The sequence below is a fragment of the Micromys minutus genome (genome assembly GCF_963924665.1).
Source record: "Micromys minutus genome assembly, chromosome: 11".
NCBI lineage: Eukaryota > Metazoa > Chordata > Mammalia > Rodentia > Muridae > Micromys > Micromys minutus.
In genome coordinates, this window is record NC_137980.1 from 59,768,527 (window position 1) to 59,795,061 (window position 26,535).

Genomic DNA, 26,535 nt, shown 5'->3' on the forward strand with positions numbered 1-26,535 from the left:
GTTTGGCAACTAAGTCTTTTACCAACCAACCTACATGACAGTCACCTTGCTCCTGTTTTGTAAAGGGTCGTTGTCGCGCGCCCCACTTCCCGCCGGCAGGAAAAGGCGTGCGGCCACAGGATTCTTCTGCGAACAACCTTTATTGTACGTTGAAGAGGAAGACACCGGGCAGGAAAAGGCACCCTAATTTATAGCCCCCAAGGGTGGTGTGTCGCTGTGTGATTGGCTGCCCGCCAGTGGTCTGATCGTGATGCCCTGAGATGGGCGGTGACTTGGCTCACACCACTGTTTGCACATGTGCCCTGTGGTTATTTACCACACTTTAGCTGACTCATGGCACCTGAAACCAGCACCATCTTGTAAGGGCGCAGCCTTCGGCCCTCAACAGGTCATATCTTATTTTCAAGTCAGTACCCTAAAAACAAGTGTTCAGTTGCTAGTACCTCAGTCAATTTGAAACTCAGTGGGACCCAGCACTCTATGTCCTACTGTGGAAGAATGCAAATGACCTACAGAAAAGAGGGAGAGATGGAGAACAAACAATAGTTTCATACAATGTTGTTTGTAGCTTGTAATTTCTTTTCCTTTATTCCTTTTTGGCTCAACATCAGATTAAACCTGGACCATTGTATATGGAAGACATGCACTTTAAAACTGTACTACAGACCTATCCCTTCTTTGTATTGTTTCTTTTATAGAGGCTCCAATAGTTTAAGCAGAGCTTCCATGACAGCTAAAGAACTTAGAGGAGGTACCAGTCTGACCTATCCCCATCCCATTATTATGTAGAAGCATGTGATATACCTGACGCCCAGCAGAAGCACATGGTAGAATTAGTCTCCTGATAAAGAAATGAGGAGTTGACTATCCATTCACTACCCAGCTGCAGCAGGGAAAGTTCTTGTCTTGATGACTTTGCTATTGCTGTGATGTGACACTGTGACCACAGCAACTTACTGAACTAAGATTTTATTAGAGGTTGTAGTTTCGGAGGGTGAGTCCAAAAGCACCATGTTGGCAAGTCTGGCAGTAGGCATGCAGGCATGACTGTGGAACAGTAGCTGAGTGCTTATATCTAATCCATAAGCAAAGGCAAGAGAAAGGTAGTTAGGAATGGCATGGGTTTTGAAATCTCAAAGGCCACCCCAGTGAAACACCACCTCTAATAATGTCACACCTCTTTTTTTCCCCAGGCATAAAAATGTATTTTATGTTTACTTCGATTACTGAAAAGGCAAAGTCTCCTTGTCCATCCTCTCAAAAGAATCAGTTTATTATATATTGGAGCTGATGGTTGGCCTACACAGGTTCCATCCCTTACAAGACTGTTGCCCCAGGTCTCATTTACTAGGTAAATCCACACCAAGTCCTTTCCAACTTAGGAGTATGGCCGCTTTCAAGTTTCTCCAACTGGATCGTGTTTCCAATGGCCTTTTAAAACTCTTCCCAACACAGCTGTGCACACTACTACTCCACAACAGCATTTCTCAGCTCAGTGAAGTCAGGAGACTAGTTCTTTTGAAAGAGAAGGGCAATAGCAGTCTTATCCTCCTCCCTCAGGTTTTCCAATCAGGACGGGGTGTTGGCATCCCTCCAGCGGGCAGCAAGCACCAAGCACTGCTGCAGCATGGGACAGAGGCACTGGCAGCCTTCCTGGCCCAGGTGCATCAGTCCAGCTCTCAGTCTGACCGCCTTCTCCACTCCCCAGAAGACCAGCCACCTGATTGAGCACAGGCATAAGCACCACCATGAGGCCGGCCGCAGAATGCTCCTCCTCGAGCCGAGTGGGGTCCAGCCCCCAAAGTCGGGGAGGGACCTTGGTGTGAGGTACAGCCCACTACCAGATCACACATCTCCACTCCCATGTCGGCCAGGGCGAGCGCAGCAGCCAGAGCAGAGCAGCTGTCATCCAGTAGCAGCGAGGACACCTCGAGTGGAGCAGGAGGGTAGCATCCCAAGCGCACAGTGGGCTCCAGAGCCTTCTGCAGAGCCAGACCTAGCTTGTGCTCCTCACTGCCACTGCCCTAGGGCGCGCGACGCTGGCGATCAGAGAAGGGCGCATTGCGGAAATCACAGAGCATAGACACCAGAGGACAGGGGCTTCACCTCCCGCTCCCACAGGACCGCCTCCATGCTCCCTTGAGACCCTAAGCCTGCTGCGGACCCGCCAAGGCCCACAGCACTTTGGTACCTCCCGCCTCCAGAAAGGCTCAGCAGCCGGCAGCGCAGGCGCATACACAGGTCATAGCCATCTGGTCTCCAGCAGCAAGTGTTTTGTCTTCTTAGGCAGCATACAGCTGCAGTGGCTGGAACTTCTCTGGTCCGCGCATGCAGTGGTGATCTCTGGGCGTGGCAGTAAGGGTCATAGGAGCTACTTCCGCCTGATGTGCTGCCTTGTACACTGGCTCTTCTGCTCCAATGTCACACCTCTTAATCCTTCCCAAACAGTTTCAGAACTGGGGACCAAGTATTCAAATATATGAATTTTTTTGGAGCCCATTCAAATTCAATTTTGCATTATAATTATTATTGCTATGAAACTGGTAAAAAATAGTTTCAAAACATCATACAGCACAAGATAGGGAGACTATTTGGCACTAATTTACATCACCTATCCCCAGTCAGAGGGGCATAGTGGTTACTTTAGCCTCTACTCTCCAAGAGAGCAAGGCCAGGGGAAGCAAGACTAGTCCCCATTCTTCCCTCCCAACAACCCCACTCCTCCTTCCTGTTGCTATGTGAACAGTGCCAAGAAGCATAAGAAAGCAATGGGAGACATTAGCAGACATCACAGATGTTAAATATTCACTTATACAAACAGACAGAAGTAGTTAGATAAGATGATAATTAGAATTTGCTTCACTTTATCATGCTGCCTTCAAGGGTAGGCAGAGAACTGGTCCACACCCATGCACTAACACACAAGGGCATAGAAATTATCCCACAGCCATGTATAGAAACAGCAAGGCACTGATTTTACATTCATGCATTAAGAGAAGAAGCTAATTTTAGACCTACAAATAAAGGCAGAGGGGCAAGGATATGGTCCTTAACTCGTGCCTGACGTCACAGGAGTAGGAGGAACATCTAACTTCTTTGTGTGAAGGTTGAGAGGGCGAGGAGCTTATTCTGTACTCATGAATGGAGTCAGAAAGCAGGGGCTCTTCCTACAGCCTTGCATGTAGGATGTCACCTTTGGAGACAGAAGGAAGTGTTAGATGACAAAGGCACTCAAAAGGCTGATGGGAAAGCTAAATTTACTATTCTTAATATGGCAGAACAAGACCCTGTATCATGGAAGAGCAGCAACTTCTATTTACACCTCCATCCTAGACCACCCAGAATCATGTAAGAAAATCTCAATGGAGGGGACTGACTAGAATCTACTGGCTTTGACCAGAGGTATGTTTATTGAGATATTTTCTTGATACTTGACCCAAGTTCACTGTAGACTGGATGATTTCCAAAGGGGGTCCATGGCCATATGAATGTAGACAGTTCTGGCTGAGAACAAAGTAACAAGTAGCATGAGTTTATTTGTTTCTTTCTGCTTTTAGCTGTGGATATTCACATTCTTAGCCACTTTTAAGTTCCTGCCTTGTCTTTCCTGGAATAATTGACCTTGACATGGAATTGTAAGACACAGCTGAATTCAACAGTACTGCCACCCACTGTCTGACTTTCTCAGAATCCATTGGGTAGAAGCAGTTCTGGAAGTATGACTAAAAGATGCCAAGTTCAGATGTGAACAGAAGGCTGAAGCTGCCTGTGAAAAATCCAGACCCCTGCCCCACATAAAACAAACAAACAAACAACAACAACAATAAATCCCACATCATCAACAACAACAACAACAAAAAAAAATCCAACCAGTAGTTCACACCTTGATCTGAATCTCTGTAGAGATCTGGCTCTAATAAGTATGGAATGGGGTCCCCAAGAAAGATTATATCAAGAAAGGATGGGCAGTAAATTAAATACTATCAGATGAATACTAAAGAAGATGAAAGTAGAGAAACCAAGTATGGGTTCACTGAATAATTACAGAAGAGTAGGAGAGCCCAGAGGAAGGCCACAATCCTCTTGAGAGGAAAGGAAGAGAGAATTATAACACTGAGGGATGGTCTGTGAGAGCTAATCCCTCAGAAGATTGAGTCTAAGGACTGAGAAGTAACCACTGAGGTAATTCTGAATTCATCCCTGATGGCTTCATGGGATCACATACTCTTAAGGACACAGTAGACCTTCCTGGCTACAGTTCACTCTCCATGGTTTTTATTACCTGAAGTCAAACAAAATTGGAAAACATTAAGTAGTTCAGGAATCAACAATTTGTAAAGTCTTGCTTATAAGCTACTCTGAGTAGGGTGCTGGCGTGTTAGCCTGTTCTCCATCTTCTTCTTGAAATGTGAGTCACCCTGTTGCTCAGCATCATCATTCAGTATAAGTCATATGTGATTTCAAAACGGACTTCTGTAATATTGCAAGATGTGTCTGTCCCACCTAGCATGACTCTGCATTTCAAGTGTTCCCTAACTTTCCAGAAAGTTCCCTCTGCTGAAGGAGGCTACTGTATAGTATTCATGAATATATTTGTCCATTATGTTGACTCTTTTAGTAAGTTCATTCATTCATTCATTCATTCATGCACTCATTCAGTTTTATTTCTGTTTCCACTTATTCTTTGTTATACTTCAAATATTTTATTTTTAATTTATTCTTTGGTAATTTTAAACATGAATATAATATATTTAGGTACTATTTGCTTCCCATGTTCCAACATTTTTAAGAGAGCTCCCAGTACCCTAAAAGTTTTGAATGCCCCATCCTCCTTCCACTTCATGGTTTTTGTTTTGTTTTGTTTTTGAGACAAGTTTTTTTTTTGTGTGTGTGTAGCCCTGGATGTCCTGGAACTAGTTCTGTAGACCAGGCTAACAAACACAGCAATCTGGTAGTCTCTTCTCCCTGAGTGCTAGGACTAAAACCATGTGTCATCACACTCAGTTTCTATATTTGTTTGGGTTTTTTCTTTAATAGTCCAGAGTCTAATCATTGTCCATTTGTACATGCATAGAGAACCATCCACTGGAGAATGGACAACTTAAATGGACTCTCCTTCCCTAGGTAAGGATCCTTCAAATGCTACAAAGTTCAAATAGGCATGGGCTTCCTCATCATGTTGACTTGATCTTGTAGATTCTCCCTGAGCACCTTGGACCTTCCCAGCCATGGGTTCTTAGCCAGGATTACAGAACCACTCTCTCCACATTCTTGCTAGCATCCTTTGACACACTAAGTTTGCCTTTGATAACATCAACGTAACTATTATTTCAATTGTTTATGCTTCTAGTGTTATTGCTAAGAATCATTTTCTAATCCAAAGCATTGAAGCTCCTGCTTATGCTTGATCTTACTTAAAAATAAAAACTCCTCCTTGCAAAAAAAAAAAAAATAAATAAAAATTAAGTGAAAGCTTAAGTGTTTCATAGATCAGTGGTAGCATGAAATAAATGTACATTTCTAAATTTAATACAAAAATATACATTGTATGTGTAGAAATCTTTAAAAAATAGAAACTCACCCTCCTGTACACACACACACACACACACACACACACACACACACACACACACACACACAAAAGAAAAACAGAAAGAAAGGAATGAAGGAAGGAAGGAAGGAAGAAGGAATGAAAGGAAAGAAGGAAGGAAGGAAGGAAGGAAGAAAGAAGAAAGAAAGGCAAACAAAAAGAAAAGAAATATACAAAATCCAATTTGTGTTGTCCACACATTCATTGGAGCATGGTCAAATTCCCTTCCTTGGCCAGCCCTACAAACCATAAAATCCTCCCCACACCCTCAAAAGCCATCAATAGTGAGTATCTATACTTCAGCATCTCTGTTACAATTTCTAAGGCCTCTTTTTAGGAGCTTCATGTCTGGACTGTATCTTTTGGGGGTGGGGGAGGTTGTCACAGAAGCCTTTCCTGTCTCTCATTCTCAGTTATTAGTCTGCAGTCAACCATGCCCCTGCAACACAAGTTTCCCTGCACAAAGCAGACAGCAGCACAGATCATGGTCTTCATGGTTTCCAGAGGCAACGAACATCAACATGGTGCAGCATGGAACTCAGCGGATTACAAACTATTCTTCATCTCAGATGTCTCATTGCTCAGAGTCAGTGTGATCCTGCCATTGGGCAGTGTTTCCAGGACAGAACCTGTGCAAGCCCCAGACTGTTATACACCAACTTCTCGATGCTCAGTTTCCTACTTATATCCCAGGCTAAGACATGTTTTTCCTGCACGTAGGCAGCTCCTGGATGGAAGGTTTCCTCACCCCAGCAGGGTGTGCAGCTTGAGAGGCAGCAGCAGCAGCAGCAGAGGCAGCAGAGGCAGCAGTGGCTGCTGGCAGGGTCAGTCGATAGAGCAGTTGCCACAGGTATTGATGGGACAAGGCTGGCACAGTGGTGGCCTGAGTCTCCTGGCACCCCAGGAGCCCACTCTACTCTGCAAGGACATGCTCCATTGTCCCCTGGTCACACATTCAGACCTGTCACCACCACTGAATCTCTAGTTCTTCTTTTTGTTGTGAATACCATTGCATTCAGCCATACACCTAACCCCCTTCTCCTCAGTGTGAATTTTTTATCCTGAAAAGCCGGGGTCTATGTTAGAGCGCCACTCAGTGTGGTTATCAGGCATCACCGCAAAGTTTTAAATCTCCAGCCTTTCCAACAATTGAACAATAGATACCTCCAGAATTGCCTCCATCTACTGGCTCTGGAGCAGAACTACAACCACAGAGTCTGCTCTGACTGAGCAAAGCTAGGCAACCTCCCTCTATGTTCTCAGTCTGAACCCAGCCTCCTGCTGTCTGTTCCACTCAGTGCCTGGTCTGTATCCTTCCCACAACTGCATCTCCATGTCTTCCCCCAGTGTAGACTGGAAGGCTAAACTGAGGCTGTGTTTCAAGATGGCTTCTGGCTAAGGCCCTCTAAGTCTCAAGTGAGAAAATGGGATTTTTTCTCTCCTGCTGAACCATATGCCAGAGAAATCAGCCCAATAAAATCCCACATCTGGGTTCAGGGCTTGTGAGGGCTGTGGACCTGTCCTGTGGTAGGACAGCCCATCTCTATCTCTGCTCCTGCTCGCTTAGGAAGCAGTTTCTCCTGCCTTTGCTTCCTGAGAAACTGCAGGGAGGAGACCCAGGCCTCTGTGCACTTCTCTGCATCGCATATCCCTCTCTTCCCCCTTTTAGGGATCCTTTCCTGCTGCACTTCTCAAGGTCTGTATATCTTTCCTTGGGAAACAGCTCCTCTCTTTCTTATTTTAATCGACTCCTTCCCAGGCTCACAAAGAGCCTAATCTTCCTTCTCAACTGGAAGTCCTTGTACTCTAAGTACCAAAATCAGTTGAAAACTCATCACACACACACAAAATCTCTGCACAGGAATACTTATAGCAGACACCTTAACTTTCAGAACTGGGAAACTTCCCAACTGTCTCCTACAGCAAATGAATTAATATGCCTTAATATCCTCCAGTGCTGAAATAAATGGTATTCATCTATAAAGTCTGGAGCTGAGCTGGCCCTGGCCATGCACACATCATCTCCAGTTAGAGGCTCACCTACTATATAGGAAAAACCTATCTCAGAAAAGTAAAACCCCAGGGCTGAAGTTAGAGTGATTGCTGTTCTTACAGAAGAACCTATTCTATTCCCAGAACCCATGTTCCATAGCTGCCTGTATTTCTGGTTCCAGGGGATTGAACTCTATTTTTTGTTTTCACGGGGCAGGGATACACACACTTGTAAGTAAAACTTTAAAAACAAAGAAGAATCACAAACAAATTACAGCTTTAGGAGAGGGAGGGATGACCAGATGACATCCTCAGAGTCAGGATAGATGTCATCATTTATCAAGGAGACTAGAGTTTCCTAATTCTATGTCTGAGCCAGTGAGTGAAGCAGATTCTGGAGGGATCTATTGTTTTTTGTAAAGCTTGGGAATATGTCACTTCTGGGGTTAATTCCTAGCTTTCCCCCACTATTCCTTATGAAGCAATATTGGTGAATATTTGTCATAATACATTTGTCAAATCTCAGAATGAACAAGAGCAAGAGAAAGAGACTAAGGACTTCAGTTGACAATTGTGCCAACATTGGTTCAGCATCTGTGCCACAATGATGGGCAGTGCTGATGGTGGCAGGGCCTTTCTGCCTTACCCTCCCTTCTTTCTCCTCTCTCTTCCTCTCTTCCTCTCAAACCTCTCCCAACTCCCTCTCTCTTCCCTCTTCCTCTTCCTCCCTCACCCTCTCTCTCTCTCTCTTGCTCTCTCTCTCTCTCTCTCTCTCTCTCTCTCTCTCTCTCTCTTTCTTTCTCTCTCGCTCTTATTCCTGCTCTATCTCATTCTCTCTGTTTTCCAGTCAGTCTATGTAGGCTGGGGAAGGTGGTTTTGTGAAAAATCACTATACTTTCCATTTAGTTTTGCTATGAACATGAAACTATTCTTTAAAAAAAATTGCTAAAATTACAACTGGTTGGTCATCAGAACATTTTTAAGCTCCTGCAGGTGCAAAACGGGTGAAAACAGCCAGCCAATATCAGCATCCTGCAGTGCAGGAAGGGGTTACCTCAGAGCATCTCCCTACAGCACAGTATGATTTTTTTTTCTTTCTTTGATTTTTATGATGAAATTTTGAGTCCTGTGAAGGCCATGAGACAGAGTCAGCTAACTGCTGGGCACCCACTTCCTAAGGAGCCTCACAGATGCATGGAAGCACTCAGACTTCTTGTTCCCAATTCTAATTCCTGGAAGCTAGACCTGGGGCAAACCTGCTCTAACTGACCTCATACCCTTTCCATGACTTGGTTTTACACCTGCCCTTGCCCATTGTTGGCATTGTCCTGTTTTGTTTTGTTCATGTTATGTATGTTCTTTCAGAGAACTTAAATCAGACATCATTTGTCCTTTGTCCTTTTGGGTCAATGGGTTTTAGTCTGTGCCACATACATAAATATCCAAAGAAATTAAACATGCAGGACACTAACAACTGATATCCCAAGATTGCAGTTAGTGGGTCAGTGGACAGTTTTCAGTTCTCCAGATGAGTCAGCAGAGTGGCCAAAATGACAAACTACAGGTCTTGGTGAGCCCTTATTATTTCCTTAAACTTCAACACTCTCCTCCAGCTAATTACAAAGATAAAATAGGGTGACTGAGTAAAGGACACACATGAAAAGTTTAACTTCTAATTTCGATGTGCTCAGAAGCAAATGTGAATCTCAGAAGACCACCAAGGAGTCAACACCCGTTAGGGTCTCTTTATTTTGAATTGGAGTTTGGGCTTACTCACCGATAACCCATAGGACAGTTTGGTGAAGTAGCTGTGAACCCTCATTTGGAAAGAGTTTTATAGTAAAATAGGAGCAAGTGAGGCGGTGTCTCAGCTGTCAAGCATCTAATAGAATGACTACTGTAAGCTGGCAGGTGGGTGCTCTGAAGCAAGACCATGATATTCACAAATGCTCTGAAAATACATCTGAAACAGTCAGAATTATCTTCAACTGTAGCTAGGAAGTAGCCAAGGAGTAACTCTGGGTTATGGACCAAACAGGCCATGAGGTCATTCCTGGTATTTGGATGTAGCTTCGGTTCAGCTGCAGGTCATTTGCTTAGGCTTCCTTTTCCTTTATGATGAAAGCTGGTCCTAAGATGGAATAGGTTTGGTCTTTCAATACTACTTCTAAAACCAAGCTGTAGACCACAACTCATGTACCATTCCCATCCATAGTCTCTCTAGGAAAGCTACAAATCAGCTCTGTCATTGCTAAAACCATTCTTTGATGTACATTTAAGAAAAACAAAACGATGTACTTTAAACACAATCTTTTTAGAGCAGATGATGGAAGATTCCTTGGCAAACCAAGACAAAATGCAACTTTCCACTATTTGACTTTCCAAAAACAACCAAACCAAAAAAAAAAAAAAAAAAAAAAACAAAAAAAAAAAAAAAAAACAAAACAAAACAAAACAAAACAAAAAAAAAAACCCAAAAAACAAAACCTACTCACCAACCAACCACAAAAACCGACTAGCCAACCAAAAAACCAAGCAAAACACAGGCAGATACATATTCATTTACTAGGACTCTGTAGAACAGCACTGGAAATGTGGAACGAGATCCATCACCTTGCTCTTGTTGGTAACCATGGATTGGATGTCTCTGATCATAATTGAATGTCAAGAATCACTTCAACTAAAGTAGACATTAACAAAATCTAGCTAATCTGCTCTTTTCAACAATAAAACAGCAACAGCCTTTGTTAATACTTCAAAGGACTAAATATTTTATTGCTTGTGACAAACTAATTCATTATGAAAAATATGCTGTTGTTCTGAAATAATTTCAAATATAAACATGGCCTGAAGACAATTTAGAAATTTAGAAGTCTGAAGAAAACCTATGGTAGTCCCAAACACTGTCATACCCAGAATAGGACTTCTCTCAGCAGAGAGCCTTGTAGTTTTATGTTAAGTCAATACATGATTGGACAGTGGAGAGGTAGGTGGGGAAAAGGAAAAAAAATGGAAGAGGAGAAGATTTCAAGAGGAGATAAAGATGGAGTTTGAGTAGGTTGAGCTGGACCCAGGTGAACTTCATTGGCACTAGGTAGATATAAATATTTTGAGGGATTTTATAGGTCATTTCTCTCATATAGAAGGACAGTTTGTATCTTTGTCCATTCGATGTAATCTCATTGTGTAGAGGGTTTGTGGATTGAGAGTTTGATATATAAACCTATATAAAAAGCTATCAGGGCCTTAGAGCCATGTTTTTATTGGGCAATGGATAAATAAACATGCTGGGGCGGTAATTTTACCCGGGACTGAGGCATTCATGTGGACAGAGTGAGGCCAAGGCTTAGACCACGTGACAGAGTCTCTGTGCACGGCTCCACAGTAAAAGTGGCACCTGCGGAGTGAGACTTTGGGGCCAGATAAAGAGTTGAATTAGTTTATTATTTAATATTTACTGCAACAGGTGTCACATCAATGTGTTAGGCAAGAATCCACTAAAGGCTTTACAGCTATCAGCCTAAGAGTTAGTTAAAAAGGTTTTTTTCTTCTTTCCTAAGTGAGAGGGGGCAGCACCATGTTGAGTCACGTGATATCTCAAGCACAGGACCCTTAAACAAAAACACAGAGACAGCCTTTGCTGGCAGGCTGTGGGTGTCCAGCAGTGAAAATGCAGGTGACCATGAAAACACACACACACACACACACACACACACACACACGGAGGGGGGGGAGAGAGAGAGAGAGAGAGAGAGAGAGAGAGAGAGAGAGAGAGAGAGAGAGAGAGAGAGAGAGAGAGGTATCTATTTGATTCTTTAAATGTTTTCAAAAATTAAAAAGCATATTTGTTTGTTTTAATATGGTATAAAGAATTGATATACAGGTCAATTTTGTTTTTCTAGTTAGAACGGTAGAGTATAGAGTTTACCCAAATCACGTGGTAATTTTCACCAGCAGTTCAGATCTAAAAATGAAGTTTGTACACCAGGGAGAGTATATATATGTGTCCTTATATTGTTTTATAATGTGTATGGTGGTGAATTTTGTGTTTATATTATTTCTCTGGAAAAGAATACAAGGTATTCTAGTTGCCAACTAAGAAAAATGCTATTTTGGGAGAAATGTTTTGTCTTTGTGTTTTTAAAAAGTGATTTGACTCTGTGGGCAAGCATATTCAAGGTTTAACAATTTAAAAATGCTTTTTACGGTTCCCCTCTGGTGGAATTAACGAAGAAATTGAGCAACTTTACCTTGAGGTGAGGTATAGTTTCTGGCTAGGCATCCACTGGGCAGAAACTGAAATATTCATCAACAGATTAATACTGTCCAGAAAGGGAGACCTTGTGCAGAATAGTTGACTTAAAATATTTGCTGAGCCAAAATTATCAGCCCTTCAAGATTTCTGCATTTCAAAGTCTGTCTGTGATCCTGAGATAGAAGGCCACATGTTGCTAACAGGGTACTGCTAGAGGAGATTTGTCTCTACAACCTCTCTAAGCTCTGGAAACCATGTTATGCTTCCTATGTTTTTAGTCATTTGTCTACTCTCAGATTTCTGATGGAGTTGAAGACTAATTTAGTTTGATGGCCTATCCAAGATAATTAACGTTGAGAAAACATGGTCATTTAGAATATATTCAAGTCATTTAGAATATTTAGAATATTTAGAAATGTAAGCTGTGTACAACTGGTAATAGTTGTACACAGCTTACATTTAAAGGTGAAGTTTTTGTTTTTGTTTTCAAAGTAAATAAAAAAAGTGATATGTATATAATCTTATGGTATAGAGGGTTTGTGGATTGAGAGTTTAGTATATACACCTATAGGAAAAGCTTTGGGCCTTAGAGTCATGTTTGTGTTGGGCAGTAGGGTAGAGAAACATGCTGGGGCAGAAACACCAGGGCTGCCGGAGTGAACCACCTGGGAAGGAAATCTCATGGAGAGTGTAGCTCATGGTCCAAGTAACAGAGTCCATGTGCTCAGCTTTATACTAAAACGATGCCCTCGAAGTAAGATCATGGGGACTAATAAAGAAATAAGTCAGCTTTTTATTTAATATTTACTGCAACAGAGCTTATGTCCTCTATTCTCTTCTTCCCCCTTTCATTTCTGCTTTGTGTCCTCCTAGCACCTAATTCAGATCTCAGTATGTGAGTTTAGGGACAGTAAGCATCAAAACAGAAGTGGAGAAGAAACATTAATGAACTCAGTCCCTTGGCTTTTTATTTTCTTCCCCTGAGTGTGTCTGGTCTATACACACCATGGTAACTTCCCTTAATGAGAAACACTCGTCATTATCTTTAGATGAATGGCATAATAAGTGGTCATATTTCTAGAGCTATAAGAAAGCATAACCACCTATATTAGCAGCATTAGTCTCTCTTTTATTTATATATGAGGGCAATTAAAACCTCCATGCTCCCCTAACCTTACCCCTTGGGAAGGGCAAAAGTAACATTTCAAATTACAATAAAATAGATAAAACAGAATCTCATGAAATGCTTCTAATTTTAAGAGATCCCTCCCACTAGCTTTTACTCTCTATTTTTCTCTTGTTCATCCTTATCCTAAGATCAACAGCATAATAAATGATCATATTTCCATAGCTATGAGAAATTTTCTACCTCTAAAAGCAACATTAGATTCCCTTTAAACTTCCATGTTCCCATTGAATCCCTTTGGGGAAGATGGAGGAAATAACATTTCAAAATATAATAAAATAGATAAAATATGATTACAAAAGTCTACTGAATTCAAGTCCTCCCTCCCACCCATACCTTTTTAAACTTTTAAATATTATTCCTCTCTTAATGGTTTAAATAACTAAGATTATTTCTGTATTACCAGTAATTGTGTTGACCCAAAAAAATCAACCTTTTAAAACATTCATATTTGAGAAAATCACTACAGTGAATGGAGACACTGAGATGGTGTTGATACAAGAATGTGGATGATGTTAACCTTGAGTTTTGAGTATAGCCAATAGCAGGTTACTCTTCTCACTGCAGCTGAAAGAACCAACACAGAAAATTGCCTTGGACTTTTAATAAGTGTGACTCTGTAAAATTAGTGACAATATTTTTAATTTCAGGCAGAAGGCACTTCAGAGGCCACTAGAACTCTTCTTCAGGGTTGGGATTGTCTTCAGCAATGTAGACCTTGTCTTCAACTCTGTCCCAATTGAGCACCTTTTTTTGGGAAGCTCCATTCTTAGACACTGGGAAGGCAAGCAAGCCAGAGAGAGAGAGAGAGAGAGAGAGAGAGAGAGAGAGAGAGAGAGAGAGAGAGAGAGAGAGAGAGAGAGAATGTTGAAAGAACAAAAAGACTACCTTTAAAGTCTGAGTAGAGCTTCTGGTTTCTAAATGTGCTGGGGACCAAAGCTCTGGTGCTCGTTCTGATCCCACACAGACCACACCCCAGTTACATTTCTTCTCCATGGGTATTCTGACACACCGAGCTTCACAGGTAAGACTCTAAACCCTTGGTTGGCTAAAGTCAACCAATTAGAAACAAGAAGAATTATATAACATGGTGTACCGGGACCTCTGCAACCAAGATAAGCAGATTCCCTGCCTAGCCAGAAGCCTGCACTTACCTTCCAGTTCCCACCTGTGCAGCCCAGGTGCTTGGACCTGGTCCCACACAGCCTATATACCAGTTGCAGCTCCCCAGAATCCCCAGGTATTCTGACACATCCATGATCACAGGCTCACAGGAAGGACAGGCTCCAGTCAGAGACAGGAAGGCCAGATAACACCAGAGATAACCAGATGGCGAGAGGAAAGCAAAGAAACATAAGCCACAGAAACCAATTTGACTTGGCAACATCAGAACCCAGTTCTCTCACCCACTACAGCAAGTCCTGGATACCCAAACACACCTATGAAGAAAGATTCAGATCTAAACTCTCATTTCATGAAGATGATAGAGGACTTTAAGAAGGATATAAAGAAATACCGGTGAACACTAGTAAACAAATAAAAGGTTTAAAGAGGATACACATAAATCCCTTTAAAAATATATAGGAGAACACAATTAAACAAGTGAAGGAATTAAACAAAATTGTTCAGGATCTAAAAATAGAAATAGAATCATTAAAGAAAACTCAAAGGGAGACAGCCATGGTGATGGAAAACCTAAGAAAGAGAACAGGAGTCACAGATTCAAGCATCACCAACAGAATATAAAAGACAGAAGAGAGAATCTCAGCGGCAGAAGATATAATAGAGGACATTGACACAACAGTCAAGGAAAACATAAAAAGCAAAAGCTACTACCTTAAAACATTCAAAACATTCAGGACACAATGAAAAGACTGAACCTGAGAATACTAGGTATAGAAGTGAAGATTCACAACTCAAAGGGGCCAGCAAACATCTTTTTCTAGAAGAAACTTTCCTAACCTAAATAAAGAAATGCCCAGAAACATACCTCAGAATCAGACAGACATTACCTCAAAGTATAAAAAAAATGGGAATTTGTTTTAAGCAAATGGTTCCAAGAAACAAGTTGGAACAGCCATTCTAATATTTAACAAATTAGATTTTTCAGCCAAGTTATTAAAAAATGGGGAAGAACATGACATACTCAAAGGAAAAATCACCAACATGAACTCTCAATTTGTTCCAAACCCAAGGGCACTCACATTTGTAAAAGAAATATTACTAAAGCTTGAAGTACATATTGTACCTCACACAAATCGTAGGAGATTTCGGTACCCCACTCTCACCAATGGTCAGATCATGGAAACAGAAGCTAAACAGAGTCACAGTGAAATTAAAAGAAGTTATGAACCAAAGGATTTAACTGATATTGACAGAACTTTTCACCCTGAAACAAAAGAATATACCTTCTTCTCATGGTACCTTCTCAAAAACTGACCATATACTTGGCCACAAAACAAAACTCAACTGATACAAGAACAGTAAATTAACCTCATGTATTCTATCAGACTACCACAGATTAAAACTGGTCTTCAATAGCAACACAACAACAGAAAGCCCACATACATGTGGAAGCTAAACAACAATCTACTCAATGATAATTTGGTCAGGGAAGAAATAAAAGAAGAAATTAAAGTTTTTTTTTTTTTTTAGAGTTCATATGTTGGCACAGCATATCCAAACTTCTGAGATGCAACAGTGCAAGAAGTGCTAAGAGGAAAACCCACAGCTCTGAGCACCTTCATGAAGAAACTGGAGAGAGCACACACTAGCAGCTTAACAGCTCATCTGAAAGCTCTCAAACAAACAAACAAAAAAAAAAAAAAAAAAAAAAAAAAAAAAAAAAAAAAAAAAAAAGCAAATATACCCAAGAGGAGGAGATGGCAGGAAATAATCAAACTCAGGGCTAAAGTCAACCAAGTAGAAACAAGAAGAATTATATAAAGAATGAACAAATTTAGGAGCTAGTTCTTTGGAAAACTCAACAAGATAGATAAATCCTTAACGAGGTTAACTGTGGGGGAGAGGGCACTGAAACAGTATCCAAATTAACAAAATCAGGAATGAAAAGGGATACATAATAACAGAAACTGAGGAAATTCAAAAAATAATCAGATCCTACTACAAAAGTCTATGCTCAAACAAAACTGGAAAACCTGGATGAGATGGATGATTTTTTAGAGAGATACTAGGTACCAAAGTTAAATCAGGATCAGAAAAACCATCTAAAATGGAAGTAGTCATTAGAAATCTCCCAACCGAAAAAAATCCAAGGCCAGATGCATTTAGTGCAGAATTCTATCAGACCTTCTGAGAAAATCTAATACCAATACACCTCAAACTACTCCATAAAATGGAAACAGAAGGAACAGTATGTAATTGTTTCTACGAAGACACAGTTACACTGATACCTAAACCACAGAAAGACCCATCAAAGAAAGAGAACTACAGACTGATTTTCCTTATGAATAACAATGCAAAAATAATCAATAAAATCTTTGTAAACGGAATCCAGTAAGACATCATCCCCCATGATCAAGTATGCCTCATCCCAACAATGCAGGAATAGTTCAATATATAAAAATCCATAAATGTAATCCACTATGTAAACAAAATCAAAAAAAGAAAAAGCACACAACCATATCATTAAATGCTGAGAGAGCATTTGACAAAATACAATACCCACTCATGTTAAAAGTATTAGAGAGATTAGAAATTCAAGGTTCATAGCTAAATATAATAAAAGCAACATACAGCAAAACTAATAGCCAGCATCAAACTAAATGGAAAGAAACTCAAAGCAATCCCTTTAAAATCAGGAACAAGACAAGGCTGCCCACTCTCTCCCTACATATTCAGTATAGTATTTGAACTTCTAGCCAGAGCAATTAGACAACAAAAACAGATGAGAGGAATACAAATTGGGAGGGAGGAGGTCAAGATATTATTATTTGCAGATGATATGATAGTATACATAAGTGACCCCCAACATTCTACTACAGAGCTGTTATAGTTGAAAAACAACTTCAGCAAAGTGCTTGGATATAAAATTAACTTAAACAAATCAGTAGCCTTCCTTTACTCAAAGTATAAAAAGAATAAGAAAGAAATTAGGGCAACAACACTCTTCACAATAGTCACAAAGAATATAAACTATTTTGGTGTGTCTCTAAGAAAGCAAGCAAAAGATCTATATGACAAGAACTTCAAATCATGAAGAAAGAAATCAAAAAGGCCTCAGAATATGGAAAGATCTCCCATGCTCATGGATTGTCAAGATTAATATAGTAAAAATGGCCATCTTATCAAAAGCAATATACAGATTCAATGGAATTCCTATCAAAATTTCCACTCAATTCTTTATAGAATTAGAAAGAGCAATTTGGAAATTCATTTAGAACAACAACAACAAAACCCAGGATATCAAAAAAGTTGAAAAGCTTCTGTAAAGCAAAGGGCACTGTCAACAGGACAAAATGGCAACCCACAGATTGGGAAAAAGATATTTACCAACCTACATCCAATAGAGGACTAATATTAAAATATACAAAATACTCAATAAGGTAGACTCCAGAGAACCAAGTAACCATATTTAAAAAGTGGAATACAGAACTAAATAGAGAATTCTCAACCTAGAAATTTTGAATGATGGAGAAGCACTTAAAGAAATGTTCAACATTCTTAGTCATCAGGGAAATGCTAATCAAAATAACCCTGAGATTCCACCTCACATCCATCAGAATGGCTAAGATCAAAAATGCATATGACAGTAGATATTGTGGAGGATGTGGAGAAGAGGAACACTCCTCCATTGTTAGTGGGACTGCAAGCTGATTAAATAACTTTGGAAATCAATGGTTCCCAAGAAAATTTGAAATAGCTCTACCAGAGGACCCAAAAACAAAAGAACACACATGGTATGTACTCACTAATAAGTGGATATTAGCCCAAAAGCCCAAAATGCTCATGATACAACCCACAGAAAATATGGAGTGTAGAAAAAAGGAAGACCAGGGTGTGGATGCTTTAGTCCTGAATTGAAGGGGAAGAGGATGATTGTGGGAGGTGGAGGGAAAGAGGGTCCCAGGATGAAAAAAGAAGAGGGAAGAATTAAGGCATCAGAATGTGGAGATGTGAGAGAGATACAGAGGGTCAGGAAATCAAATAAAACTATGTTGCAGGGGGGATGAAAACTGGGCATAGCCACCGGAAGATCCCAGACACCAGGGAAACTTGAGGCTTCTAGGACCCAACGAGGATTGACTTTAGCTGAAATGGACAGAAAAGGAGGAGATAGATCCTGTAGAGACCTTCTCTAGTAGGTAGGTATAGCCCTCAGTTGAGGGATGCGGACACCCCTCATTTTGTAAGTTTTTAACCCAAAAATGTTCCTGTCTGAAAGAAGAATAAGGAAAAAGAAAGAAATAAAAAGGGGGGGGGGGAGAGAGAGAGACAGAGACAGAGAGAGAGAGAGAGACAGAGAGACTTAAAGGAAAGGCCAACCAGGGACCGACACCAAACCCAACGCTGTTGCAGTGGTCAAGAAGTGCTTGCTCACAGGAGCCTAGTGTCCTGCCAGCAAATGACCAATGCAGATGTGGGTACTTGGGCCAACCATGAGATAGAGCTCGGAGAACCTGAGCTCTGAGGGAGATGGAGACAGTATCACTAGGATTGAGGAGATGGAAACAGTATTACTAGGGCTTTCTGGCTGCCAGGCAAAGCAAGCAATGGGAACTGTAGGTCCGACTGAAACTTCCTCAAAGGACAGTGTAACAGGGAAGAATATTCACTTCTCTCCTCTGGTCTCCATGCATGTGTCGTGCACACACCATGCCTGTCCTCTCCCTGCCACTGTCCCTCTCCCAGCTCCACTGTACTTCCCTGCCCATTCCTACACCCCTTTCTCTCACGTGTACACAAATAATACATTTAAACCAATTATTTTTTAAAGATATCTTACCAATACAGGAACAAAAATTATAAACTAAAATGATGTTGTTTTTTTTTAATCATAAGGTATAATTCCTGTCTAGTTTAAGAAGCAATTGGTTATATTTATATTATATTTCATTTAGCACTTAGAATTCTAGGCATGGGCTCCTGAAGTTGAGACCTCAGATGTTCCTTCCTATTTGTGAATCTGTTTCCTAATTTGTAAGATGAGACTGACAGTAGCTCTACCTTAAAGATTTATTACTGTGCAGAGAACATATGACTGGGAGTTAGCAAGAGCTAAGTATATGAGGTACTGATGATGGGCTGACACTGTCCAAGACACAGTCTATGGGTATGTCCTGTGATTGACAGAGACATATGGATGACAGCCTGAAACATGGATTTTGACTGAAAGAAATGGCCCTATGTAAGCCAATATTTAGCCCAGTGAAGGAAACTAGATGGCTTCATAAGAGGGAGGGAAAACATGTGACATAGGGAGGTACAGGGCACGTACTTTGGAGATGACTAAACAATCTTCTCAAGTAGAGTAAACTGAAGAACCTACAAGACAGACACTAGTGTAGTGTAGTCTGCCTAGAAGAGATTAGAATTCTAATTTGAATCTTAAGGGATCTTCTGTTCCTGTCCTGACATAAATATTGGGAAAGGTAAATTGCAGAAAGTATCTCTGAGAAGTGAGAGCAGCAAGAAAAGGTCTTGCCAGGGGGGTGGTGGCCCCATGGTTTAACTGAGCACCCAGGAGAGGGAGGCAGGCAGATCTGAGTTCAAGTCCAACCTGGTGTACACAATGAGTTCCTTGACACCCATGGGTTCATGGGGAGAAAACAAAATATGCGTGTGTATTAAACTTTACTTTTGAACGAAAGGTCCAAAATGAGAGCCAAGCATTATGGACTATACCTGTAATCACAGAACTAATGAGTGTGAGGTAGGAGGTTTGTGAGTTCCAGTCTGGTCTAGGTTACATAGAAAGTTTCAAATCACTCTGGGCCACATAAGAACCTGTGTCAAATCAACCAATCAATCAACAAACAAATCAGTAAAAACTGATTTAGCAGCTAAAGAGAGCATAAGGAGGAACGTTTAAGACAGTGAGTTCAAAAACAGTCAACACAGTCCATGTCAGCTTACCTCAGAGAGCCCGATTTCTTTCTCATAACCATGTATCCTATTTTGGGGTGCGAGATGGTAAGAGAGGTTGAAAGGAAAGATAAACTGTAATCAGAAACTCTCATGATCCTTTCTTCTAATCAAGGATATTGTTTTTGTTTTTAATTGATCCACTCTCTGGTAATGTTGGGTAATTCCTTACTATGCTGCACAGAAGGACCTTCTTATTCATTGGTATGTCACCCACCAAGCCTGAGTTGCTAGAATGACATTGTAAAGTAACGGTCCCAGAAAGAAACCAAGAAGTGTAGGTTTTTCTAATGAACTGCAGGAGAACAAGCTGTTGGGGGGAGAATAAACAACTTTGGACAAAGGAAGGGAACAAATTTGTGGCATTTTACTATTTCTAATTCTCCCCTTTAGGCACTATGTGATTTGATGTCTAATCACAGAATTGGAATAACAGGATAAAAGCATTTGGCACTAGACCTAGCATAAATAAACATTTCAGATAAACATGTTCTAAATAATTAGAGGAAAACATACCAAACCAGCATATTCTTGATTATTTTTGCTTCTTTTCTTTTCCTTTCTTTCTTTCTTTCTTTCTTTCTTTCTTTCTTTCTTTCTTTCTTTCTTTCTTTCCTTCCTTCCTTCTCTCTCTCTCTCTCTCTCTCTCTCTCTCTCTCTCTCTCTCTCTCTCTCTCTCTCTTTCTTTTTCAGACAGTGCTTCCCAGTACAGCCTGGTGTGTCATGGAACTTGCTCTGAGGACCAGGTCTGCCTCAGAATCACAGTTTTATAGACTAGGGGTCTTTGGAGTCATGGAGCAAAGCTTCAAGGTCACTAAACACTCTCTAGGTACCAGAAATCACCTGTAGTGCTTGTAGGTCCTCCTAACACATCCCTAGGGAAATAGATGGCTTACTTTGTGTCTTGGATCTGGGCATGTGGAAGTCATGTGAACTCAAAATCCCTGTGGCATGTACACTTACTTAAAGGCAGTCAGAAGGACTGAGATCACTGACTCTCTTTCCTTGGGGACAGTTGTGAAATTACTTACTGGTGATAGCCACAGTGCTCACAATCAGCAGCAGCAGCAGGGCTACAATGAACATGCCAACATAGAAGCCCTTAGTCAGGTTTTTCTGTGGCTTCAGTGAAGGAATTGCTTCCTAAAGAAACAATAAAATAACAATAGTAATAAATAGACAAACTAATAAATAAATAGTAAACCCAAGGGGCACCAAGGGAGAGAAACAAAAAACATAAGCTAGACCATAAACTTAAACCTTCATTTTCACTGGCCTGGGGCTAGTCTGAAATATGTACCAAGATCCAAAAAGCTAAGGTGATAATGTGCAGGGGAACATAGAGACATGTGAATCAAAAATGTCTTTGAAGATGATAGAAATTTATTCTGTGTCACTCAAGTTGATGATGTGTGTATATAACTCAGTCAACGTTCTGACTGCATGATTAATGTGTGCTGACATATCATGTATTGCTTTATGTCTATTTTAATAGTCAGTAGTATATTCTATAAATGTATCATCTTAGGATAATAAAAAAAGAAAAAGTAATTTAATTCTAAATGTACTTGTTCTCAGGGTGCTCAGCTACTAGATTTTTTTTTTATCAAGACTCTACTTGTGAATACAATTCAAGATTTCACATCTTTATAAAATTCCAATACCAAATGATCAGCACCAAAAACAAATACACAAATAATATATGCATCCTGGGTAGGTTGTATTTATACTTTAGGAACATATGTATATTATTTTTAACATATTATATATGTGTGTATTAAAAATTTTTTAAATAGAGACCATGAATTAGAGAAAAAGCAAGGAGAGGGAATGTGGGGATATGGAAGGATTTGGGAGCAGGGGAAGAAAAAGAGGAATTTATAGAATTACATTTAATAACTTAAGAAAACAAAACTAGGAAGACTCTACTCATGGGTGCAGCCTAAATAGCACCTTAGATGAGACAGAAGTGGAGAATATCCCCCCCTCCTGGCATTATCACATATTGGAATAAGACAGGTTGCGCATCACCTTAGGTCCTTTCATTGTTCAATGGTGATCTACTGGCTCTAAGCTGGAAATGACTGTAACTGCCAGAAATGGAGCAGGAGATCAGCTCTTTGCCTTGTATAAGCTTCATCTCTGGATCACAACCCCAGCTCCTCTGCTTAGTCAGTGAGACCATGGACACATTAGCTCAGCTCTGTGAGCTCTGTCATACAGCTACAGAGGATATTCTCAGTGGGGTTCTTGGGTACTTTGACAAACACCCTGGGGCATATAGAAGAAAAAAAGGCTTTGTTTGTTATTCTGACAGGGTCTTCCGTATCCTAGACTGGACTGGAACCCATTACTTGACACTGATGTTCGACCTCTGATCCTCCTGCCTACAACATGTTGCCATGCCCACAGGAACATCTATCTACCTCATAACATTTTCCTGAGCATGAATGGCAGCAACACCTATCCTTTCTCATTCACTTTTACAAACTTCCTTCAATGTTTTCATGAGATACAGGCCAGGAAGCTGATCTCCTGAGTCAAGGCCAAAGCTGCTGTTGTTTGGTATGGGGGAACCACACCTTCCTCTCAGAACCTGAGAGGTGGAAGCAGGATGGTTGGGAAGTCAAGATCCCTTCCAGCTACAGAGCAGTTCCATAGCCAGCTTGAGCTTCATGGGATTCTGTCTCAAACACCCAAGCAAACACTGGAAAACAATGCTGTGTGCTGCCGTGCATTGTTTTCAATGCACTGAGTGACTGACCTCTTCAGAGTCTAGATTTTTCTACTACTTGTTTTGAACTTACCTTTAAATTGTTTCTCCTTGCTATTAACCATGGATGTTTCACATTTGACTTAGGGCAAGAATAAGCTGTGTTCAGGGCTGTTTTGTTTTATACCTAATCACAGTTTCCTCCTTTAGCCACATTGGCTAGTGGTTTGTGGTATTTAAGCAGTATATATAGATTTTTACTGTATTTTCGGCCTTTTTTAAAAAGTATCTGGTTGGGCAAGATGACACAGGCCTGTCGTCTTAGTACTCAGTAGTCTGAGGCAGAAAGATTATGAGTTGTAGGCCTAAGGTGATGTCTCAAGGGATGAGGGCAATGATGGCAGCATCTACAACTATAATTTCAGTATTTGGTAGATACAGGTAGCACTATTAGGAGATCAGGGTCATCCTCAGCTATGTAGTAAGTTCAAGATCAGTTGGATTACATGAGACCCTGTCTCAAAAAACCAACAGAAGAATCTTCTATCAGTGTCTACTTGTTATGTTCTGACTGTCAATCAAGGGCTCTGCTATTCTCCATAGTCAAATAATCCTCACCTCTCCATATCTGTCTATTTTTTGTTACTTCTAACCCTATTTCTCCTCTGCTACTTATACATACTAAAAAAAAACCTTGCTTTTTTTCTGGAGCCAAGAGGAAAACACTCCATTGTTGAATGTATCTATGCCTTCTGTAGAGTCAGAAATGAAGCTTGGCATAGACAAAGTCTAGGGAATGTCATGCAAATTTGAGAATGTTTAAGACTTAAGATCTTATGTAGAGGCTTGTAGAAAAGAAAAATCACCAGTGGGCTCAATAGACAGTGGTCAGTGGGTAGAAAAATAATATTGGGTGTTCCTGAATGATCTTGAATTTAAAGACCCTTTGTAAGCATCAAATTCTTATAAATTTTTTTTCTACAACTTTTAAGATAGGTTCTTATTACATAACCCAACGTGGTTTATGCTGGATTTAAACTTCTGAATTAACTTCCTGAGTCTTAAAATTAAGGAATAAAACACTATATTTGACTCTTTTTTAGTTTTTCTTCTTCTCTTTCAACACAAATGCTTGTGGACTAATATTATAGACACAGTTTTTAAATACAAAGTACTTCTGGGAAGATATTGAAGTAAATATGGCTAATCAATTAGGGAGGAATACTTACAGTGTTATTATTCCAAGAGTCATTTGAGGATGTCACAGTGTTATTCCATTCTGGTCAATGGAAGAAAAAAATCAGTTACAAATATAAAAATTTAGATTTTTTTACTATATCTGTTAAATAATATCCACAAGGCCAATGTAAATTATATCTTGTGAGAATTAAGATTTAATATTGTAGGAGAGTCACCAAGCAGCAAATTTTGAGCATTCAAAGTTTTAGATATTCAAACTATTTTTGAAATGTCTATTCCATAAGAATGAATACATTGTTTTCATTGTTTCTCTGTGTCTATGAATAAAATACAGAATCTCTTTCCACTGAGTGTCTGGCACATGTAAGGATAAAAACATTCTGATAAGAATTCCCTTAACTGCATTTACATATGAACTGGCAGACATCAGATGATTATATATTTCTAACTGTACAAATGGCAGACATCTCAGTGGGCAATCCCTACTCACAGTACGCACACAATGAGGGGAAATAATGCAGATCTATGAAAGTCCTCAGCAACTGGCTTTGCCTTTTGGATGACTGTTAGCCCTCCACCCTTCCTACATTCCAGTATTTGTGTTTATTCATTGGGAAAGCCCTGAAAGTCCCAAAGGCAATGACTAGGTTTAGACAACACTACAGTCTAGGCTACCTTTGGCACTTAGGTCCTTAAATAAGACCTTCCCAGAATCAGAGTAAGTGGTTCAGTAAGGTAAAATTGAATCAGACAAAATTTGAATTCAATGATGATTATATTCATTAGCAAAGTGACCTTCATACTCATGGTCCTGACACAAGCACTTAGGAATGTACACTTGAGCATTCAGCACTGTGCTGGAAAACACAGGTGATGGTATTATTGTTAAGTGATGAAAGAGCAGTGGGAGGAGAGTGAATACTGTGGAATTCACTTTAACAATACCATATGCCTAATGAGAAATGTTTAACAACCGGTAGAAAGAAATGAGTGTTGTACTGGTGGATAAGTTGAAAGGTTTGTGTCTCCAAAGAAGAATTATAGAGTTTCCTCAATTGAGCAGTGACATAATTTACCATTAAATAATTTATAAGATGATGTATAAGATTCTGGGCAGGCTCTGCTATCAAGAATGATCTTCCTGGGCTGGAGAGATGGCTCAGTGGTTAAGAGCACTGACTGCTCTTCAGAGGTCCTGAGTTCAAATCCCAGCAGCCACATGGTGGCTCACAACCATCTGTAATGAGATCTGATGCCTTCTTTTCGTGTGTCTGAAGACAGCTATAGTGTACTTATATATAATAAATACATAAATCTTAAAAAGAAAAAAAAAGAATGACCTTCCCTCCCTACTCCATCTATCTTCCTCACACCCAGCAACAGTGGCAGATGGCTGCTACCTTCTATTGTTTTTTAAACTATTTTCTTTTTTTTTTTCTGCCTGAAAACTGTTCATACTAAGATTTCCTTTTCAAAAGCCAAGGTTGCTATTATCTAATCTCTAGATGCTATGAGTTCACTGCATGTAACTCAATTAACCAGTGTCTAGAAATGCCTGGAAATACTGGTCTTAGTATTGAGACAAATTGTGAACTCCTCATCCCGTTACAATGAGGTGTAGTTGGTCCTACATCTCTGGTTGTTGCTATTCAGATAAACTAACAGATAAGGCAGAGTAGCATACCTCAGAGTTAGGGGAAATGACTAGGTTAATGATACAAATTACCCGTATAGTTTAAGATGTAGGCACCTGTCATTAACCCAGTAAGACTGAGAATTAAAGGCCTAGTTAGTGCTGGTAGGGGGCCCAAAAGAACAGAGACTGATATCAATTATCTGATTTATAGTTTTGTCTCTTTTGCTTTTTTGAATTTTTTAAAACCAAACTCATCCTGATAAGTTAGCACAGAAACAACAGGTTTTTCCCAACGCCAGACATAGTTTTCTTTAGCTCATGAGAACTGAGTCTAAATAAACCTCTCCAGTTTTGTAGAGTAGATTTTTCAAGGGAATCTAGTGGTTGTTTTAACACCCGAAGGTCCTGATAAACCTTTCAATTTAGTTTGAAAAGCATCAGAAGAGGCACATTTAGTCAAATCATTGGTACATGTCCACACATTAGTCTCTGGCTTGGTAATATTGTTGTTACCCAGGTGAATTAACCCATAAGGCAGAGCAGCAGGCATCAGACCACTAGGAAGTGCCTAGGTTAAAAGTTTGAATATTAGGGAAGTTTTAGCCTCTTATGAGTCCTCTTATGAGTTGATATGGGTCACCCTCAATCAGGGAGTTTTGTCAGTTAATGACTGACAGTCTGAACTGTTTCTATTTCTGTGTAGTACAGGGGTCAGTTATCTAGCCATAATTAATAATCTGATAATTAATAAGGATAATAATAACTGATTTTTGGTTGGGAATGATTAATTCTATCCCCAGGGTGCCTTCTGTGGCAAAAATTCTGAATCCTCAGATTTTTTTTCCTGTTTCCCAAAGGC

At 40.1% G+C, this 26,535-nt stretch overlaps 1 pseudogene across 1 annotated transcript in view; it reads right to left on the reverse strand.

Annotated features, from left to right (window-relative positions):
* Positions 1-1,569: 1,569 nt before the first annotated feature.
* The window catches only part of LOC308427480 (exosome complex component MTR3-like), a 65,348-nt pseudogene continuing 40,382 nt past the window's right edge, over positions 1,570-26,535 (reverse strand). The window contains exons 2-3 of the transcript in view: positions 21,159-21,270; positions 1,570-2,209 (exon numbers count right to left, since the gene is read on the reverse strand). The product of the transcript in view is annotated as an exosome complex component MTR3-like (transcript). The remainder of the gene's footprint in view (positions 2,210-21,158; positions 21,271-26,535) is intronic.